The following is a 7,217-nucleotide window of genomic DNA, read 5'->3' on the forward strand; positions in this document are numbered from 1 at the left end:
CAATATTGCTGCCATATTTGAAGATTAATATACAGCTATGTGAATCTGGAATTTTGGCCAATGATATTGCACTGTGGGCAGAGCTATCCAGCAAAGCATACGAAAATCAAAACCATGTAATTGACATGTCGAATGCCAAAAATCGGCTTATTAACCAGTCTGGTTGATATATATTGGTCTGTCTAATCACAAAATGGAGAAATGTTGACTGAATAATTGCCCTTGGTTGCATTTTCCAAAAATATTGTGAGCCTAAGTAGATCGTAGAGTCCATTGGTGCCAATGATTTCTAAAATCTACTTAGGTTATCATCCAATACCGATAATCTCAAAGCTATCAAATATTGGCTGATTAATCGGTCTGGCCAATATATATTTATATATATATTCATCTGTCAGACACTGTTATCGCCAGAATGGCCAGTTATCATCAGATTAACCGGATATATCAGTCGATCACTAGTTGGGACACAGATAATACAGCTCATGTGAATTAGATTGTCAGAGTGTGTATGATCAGGGCCAACTCACTTTATGGTGAGGAGAGCAACAGGCCTCCATGAGAACAAAGAGTGCTATCTGCAGGAGGCAGGAAAGAGGGGGTTGACCCATAGCGAGACAGATAAAGACTGAAGCTTTATCAGGAGCTGAGCACTCCAGCAGAAGAAACACCCAGTCAGCTCCCTCTCTCTCTCACAGAGAAACCTCCCTCCCTTCTGCACTACTCCCCTCTCACCCGCCAACAGCATCCCACAATGCATTGCAGGAGCTTAAAGAGGGAAAATGGCCTCGTCTGATTGGATAGCATCCAAGCAGCCGGCAGGGGGGTGGGGGGGTTGTAATAGAGGAAGTTGAGGCCCAAATCATAACGTCTCACAGACAATGGGTATGATATGCTATCAGAGTTGAGCATGTTGGGAATTTTCAAATGAGATGTTATCAGTGTTTTTTTCCTCCAGTTCGGCACCGTCGACTTCTCAGACGAGATCAGTCACACTTTCCTTAAATGACTGTACTTTTTCACAAGCACAGGGAAACAATCGCACATCCTTTTTTTTTACTGTTACGGAGCACTGATACATCAGTGTGACCACTCATTACCTCAATGAACAGCTGCTTTCAAACTTAACTCATTAAAAACGGGGCTTTAGGCATTACTACTCGATTTGTACATATTCATACATATCAAGTGAACAATGAATTTGCCGTCCTTTGTCGCTTCAGCCTCCGAGGATGAAGGGACACCATGAGAAACTGTCGACCGGGCCTTACTCGCTCAGGCGAAAGGCATACAAGACCCTCCAGGAACTGAGGCACCGCTATCAAAACTGTTGTGGTGCCGCCTCATTCACGGTCTTACTTTCCCACACACGCAATGTTCCTAAAGTGACACTTTATTATTCGTTTAGCAACTTTTCTGTAACATTTTTTCACTTTATATTCATAAGCTCATTAGTCAAAACCAGCCATCTTGTCTTGTCTCATATGATCTTACACGTTTTCCTTGCACACCCTCCATGCCCAGTGCAGGGAGACCAGCATCAGAGCCACCCAGCTGGACGAGCGCTCCGGGGTTTGAGGAGCAGGTGGGGAGGCCTGTGAATGCCAGGCCTTGTCCCCCCCTTTATCCTTCCTAACAGTCCCCCATCCCCCTCCCAGGGCCTCTCTCATAGCCCTAAAAAAAAAACAAATCCACATAATCACGGCTTTCAGCAAAAGAAAACAGCCCTAATCAAAATAAACAGTGCCACGGCGGCATTATTTCTGCAATAAACCCACCCGTAAAGCCGTCTAGCTGTGGTTGCACACTCCCTTCGCCCCGACAGTCATTTCAGATGCGACGTTAACCATCGCCATTGCGACGTTGCCAACTTTAGCGTATTTCTCCTCCAGAATTTCATGTCAGCTTTACCTCCAAAGCAAGCTGGACACGTACAGTATGTTCACTGTGTGCAAGAATCTTTACTCATTTGTAGACATTTTATATTAGTATCTGTTCAACCGCCCTTGATTGTATCTGCAAATTCCCCCAACTGCTGGTTAGGAGAGGGTATTTCAGGGAATACAAGGGCGGAATAAGGCCGGTCTGAACCAACCGCTTCTTCATTAGTACTTCTCAAACCCGGTAAAACATGTTGGGTATCGTTCAGTGAACCTTGAAAACCCGAAACCTGCAGGCAACAGAAGTCTCTCGCATTTGGGTACTGGTTAGATAAGAGTATACACGACTAAATATATATTTTTTTCCTTATAATATTTACTGAAAAAATGTATTTTCTCAATGGAAATTCACTCAGCCCGGGTTAGTGTGAATTACATGTAAAACCGAACACGTGTGCTTATGTTTCTGTATTTTTCACTGTACCGATACTACTTGAATGCGAAGCAAGACCATTGAACACAGGTGGAAACATGTCTAGGTCATGACAAGTCAAACTGTACCTGCTACGTTTCTCGGCTTACAACCCATGGATGTACTCATTTCTCTTTACTTGTTATATTTCTGCATTGTGGTGTAATTTTTCTGATTATTTTCTTTATGTTCAGATCTTAGCTGTTATTATTATTATTATTACTGATATTTCTTGCGAAGTTTGTTAGTGTTTCATAAGGCTTTCTTTTCGGTCTGCTGCAACGATGCTAGTAAAATTGGACACTTGACTGACACTGAAAGCTCTTTGTCAGGAGCAGGATATAGGTGTACAACCACCAAGTTCAGAAACATGGAGGGTAAACGGTGGTTTTAGTTGGGGAAAAAAAGGAAATATCCTGACTTCTCAAAAGCATTGCATGAGACTGAGTGCGATTCGCACAATCAAGTTCGATATCGCATTACCATAGAGACCACAGCATTGTGAGTAGATAGTCACATTCGTGTTTTATTGTTTTCTTTGTTATTTAACATTAGAATTCCACCTATGTGTTAATTTTTTTCTGTCATGTATCTTTTCAAACTCATACCTCTAAAGAAATCAAGAAGGTTATGAAAATGATTATTATTATTATTTTATTTTTTTGATGGGGTGGGGTAGGGGAATTCATATCTGAAAGAATTGTCGATTTAAAACAATATTTTTTATGAATTATCAGGGTCTTATGAGCCACAGAGCATCATATTGAAAGCGAATCATCTTTCGTGAAACTCATTCTACCAGTGGATTGCATAAACCCACACTCCCGACTCATCCAGAAACGATAAGTTTTGTATAAGGCTATTTGTTCACGAAATCCAAAAAATGATTTTGATTGCATTTGAATCCAACATTCAACAAACTGCATGTTAGTTCAATAAAACGTGCCAAAGGCATTAGAAGGGTGATTTTTTTTGATCATATACAGTGATAGTCAAGATAAAAATGACCTTGTACAGTTTTCTATGAGTGATGTATGTTTTTATGTGTATGTAGCGGGGTGAATGATGTTTTTAGATTCGCAAGTATTTCTAATTTTCCCCCTTTGCCGTGTTCTCGATGTAGTTTTTGTTTCCTTTAGTTGTTTTTCTTAATATGTCAATGTTGTACAGAACAAATGCACATATTAGTAAAAGTGAAAACTCAGATATTAACCTGTCCACCATCCTACGTGAAAGCTCTACCATTCCAAAGGATTGCAATTTACATTTGCTATAAATATGCTGCTTATATCCAACCAATGCATCAAAGCTTAATTTCTTCATGTATTTATTTTGCAATTACTTTTTTTGACTGTGATATATGTATTACATGACTTTTGTTACTATAGTTGAATTTGGTACTTAACTTTTTTTCCTATTTGCTGTCCTTCTGACATTTATTTGTCTGTAAACTGCTACATACTCTCTTTACCTAAAGAAACAGCCATGTTCTGATACAATAAACAGAACCCTTGACCCTCTCAGAATAGAGAACAGACAAGATGGCTTCCATACAAGTGTGCAGTAATCAGTTCCAATATTGTCTTCCCATGCAAAATAAGGTCAGTTTGAATAACTGATGTTCTCAGTGCTGAAGGAGGATGACGTTTTAGTTTAAAGAGCTGTAGGATGCGATTGCCAAGGATGCTGTATAGTGCCACGACATGTAATTTCGCCCTCACTTCTGGCATTGGGTGCATTGGAAGTCTCTTATTGAATTCTTATTTTAAAGATGTTACCAAAGGCTTCAAGATCGAAATAATGAATGTTCATGCCGTGTTAGTTGGAAAGTTTCAGAAGAATATTTGTTTTACTGAAAGATTTTAAGCAAAAGATTAATGCACCCTAAACTCATTTTTAGTGGAATCAATCAAACTAGGCTGTTTTCAACATGGATATGCAAAAATGTTTGACTTGGTTGACCATTATTCACACATTCTAAGCCATTGGAAAGGCTTTTTTATTTATTTAATATAGTCCCAAGGAATACATATCTGGGAATAAATCCACATACAAAACAACTGTACAGCATTGTCTTTATAGTCCCACCGTGCAGTCAAAGATCCCGTACTGGTGAAAGTTACACTGTGTTTTTGCAGTTAGATGTTTCTCCAAAGAACCTATGGATGTTTAAATGCTATTCAGTGATTGTGTATCCAGGTTAATAAAGCTTCAGAGACATTGACACGCTTCGGGAATCACTAGACAGTGAGCGTAACTTCAGAAATGGATATTTAAGATGTCATGGCCTAAAAAGTTTTGGTCTGTGTAATGGTAACCTCTAATGGTGGATGTGGATTGAAGTCTTAGCCGTGGCTTAGTTTCGACTGTTGTTTATGTTTCGTCTCTTGCTCTGCACAGGAGACACTAACTGCTTTTGAGGGCTGTGGTCATTTCTGTTAGTCTGGTCGTCTGCCAAATCGTGTGGTTGGGTTCGCACAACCTCACGCCTGTAAAAAGCGAAGGGCGCCCATTTGTCTCTGATCCCCAGGTGTGGTGACCTAACTCCCCTAATTTGGGGGGAATCGCGCAGACGACCCCCTAACGAACACCGAAACTCATTTCAAATTAATACGCCAACATTTCCCATATGATTAAACCCCAGTCTGAAAATAAGACACTGTGAAAGAGCCATCTGAAAGACTGAACGCATCCTCGCTTCCATATGACTTTTCTCTCCGACACCTGTGAAATCATGTGTTCGATGTTCCGGATATGGGAACGAAATTATTTCTAATTCCTCCCTCTTCATACATACCAGATAAGCACATCGTGTGCTAACACTCTCCTATAGTAGAGATTTCAATAAATGTTGTATATTGAATCGTAATGAGGCACTAGCGGCCTCATGCTGTCCTGTAGACGTTCGCCGCGTGAACTCGACTTGCCTTCCTATTGTACGTATTCGTCTGTATTTTAACAATCTCTTTTAACGACACCGTGTGATGCCTGCTCCAGTGACTACATTGCGCTGGGTTTCTATGTCCCAGCACCTCTGTACTTTGTACAATAGCTCTTCTTTAGCAATGGCCAGTTCTGTTCTCCATAACCTCATTCAAAACAACTGCCGCATAATGAAACTATTTTTGATTTTATTTTGATTTGCAATCAACCAAATCACTACAGTGAAGTATTACAGTTGTACAGTTCCTTGAATTATTCAGATTATATTATTGTTGCTGGTCTATGGTTGCTCTGCTGTATCTTTTTATGACCTTTTTTTTTACATGTTAGACAATATTGTGACTATGTCCTATGCAAATATGAGAATTAACAAGAATTTGTCAAATAATGTATGTTGTCTGTCTTAACTTGTATGCATGAAATAGTGAAGTTTACATTTGAGAATAAATTCATAAATAAGAAGCATCACTAGGATTGTCTCTTTTTGTGTATTTTTTATTTTTTATTTTGTACAATATGGATTTAATTTTAATGTTTAAGCATAGGTGTGCACAGCTATTTAAAATTTGAAAATAAATATAATATTTACATATTTAAAAAAATAGTTATACAAAAATCTTTAATTTAATGCAAGCATTACATTAATTTGAATAAATTATTTTAATTTGTTTTATGTTATTATAAAATGTTTCATATATTAAATATATATTCAAATGTTATATATATATATATATATATATATATATATATATATATATATATATATATATATATATATACAGCTCATATTTAAATATATACAATCTATAAAATGTCATATTTTTAAATACATTTAAAAATAAAATGTAAATTATTTCATTTATTTCATTTAAATAAATGTATCTTTCATGTTTATGTGCATTTATTTATCTTATTACCCATATAATAAACTGGATATTTTACAGTCAGCCTGTTATTATCGCATATAAACCCGGACAGGGTGATATAAGGGGTTTACATCGTGATAATGAACTGATTTTACACTATAAAATTTGTTTCTTAAGAAAAAGTTGTAAAACAGATTTATTCTTATCAAAGTGATCCGAATTAAGACTAGAAAAATCCATCAAACTATAATGACTTGCTTATTTGCATGCTCAGTAGGCCTAACTTCAATACAGGCTGTACTCCTTAAAGATACCCTTGACATATACAGTTTTTGGCAGCTCTGGGTGCACTGCAGTCCTTGGCTCTGAATTTCAAAAGCTCTGGCATGAAGAGCCCAATTCTAGGCAGACTTTGCATCACATATTCACCGAACCCTTTAGTGCACAGCCAATGGCTGCACTTGTTGCTCAGCAGGATGCCAATAGAGCTGGTAAGTCCCGCCCATCCATAAAAACCCACTGGACCTCTAGGTTGAAAAATCATCAATGCAAGTGAATGGGAGAAAATAATTATTTTCTGGTCCCGTTTGAATTGTGCCATGAATGTGAACATATGTTGTCTGAGAATTTTTTATATAATTTTTCATGTTACGAGTTTGACAGTATATGGTACGATTCTTCGGCAAGCAGTTGTGGAAAAGACATAACGAGAAAGACTACATGTCGCCTATGTGACGTCACACCACAAAGTTGACTTACCCGTGGTTTTCGCCAACCTCAACGATTTTGTCCTCTCCCTGAAAGAAGGCGGTGAAGAGCACCAAAGACACAGCCATGTTTAGCGGGATCCGTGAGCTAGTGTTCATGTGCGTGTGGTGTTGACGTTTCAAACGCGTCGAAAGCAGCGAAGAGTTGTAGTCTACAAAGTGCTCTCACACAAAGTCTAACCGTATCAAACTTCTACCCGCTAAATTGTAGCATTCTTTACACGAAAAATTATATTAAAAATTCACAGACAACATATGTTCACATTCATGGCACAATTCAAACGGAACC

The sequence above is a fragment of the Scardinius erythrophthalmus genome, assembly GCF_964197995.2.
Source record: "Scardinius erythrophthalmus genome assembly, chromosome: 24".
Taxonomy (NCBI): Eukaryota; Metazoa; Chordata; class Actinopteri; order Cypriniformes; family Leuciscidae; genus Scardinius; species Scardinius erythrophthalmus.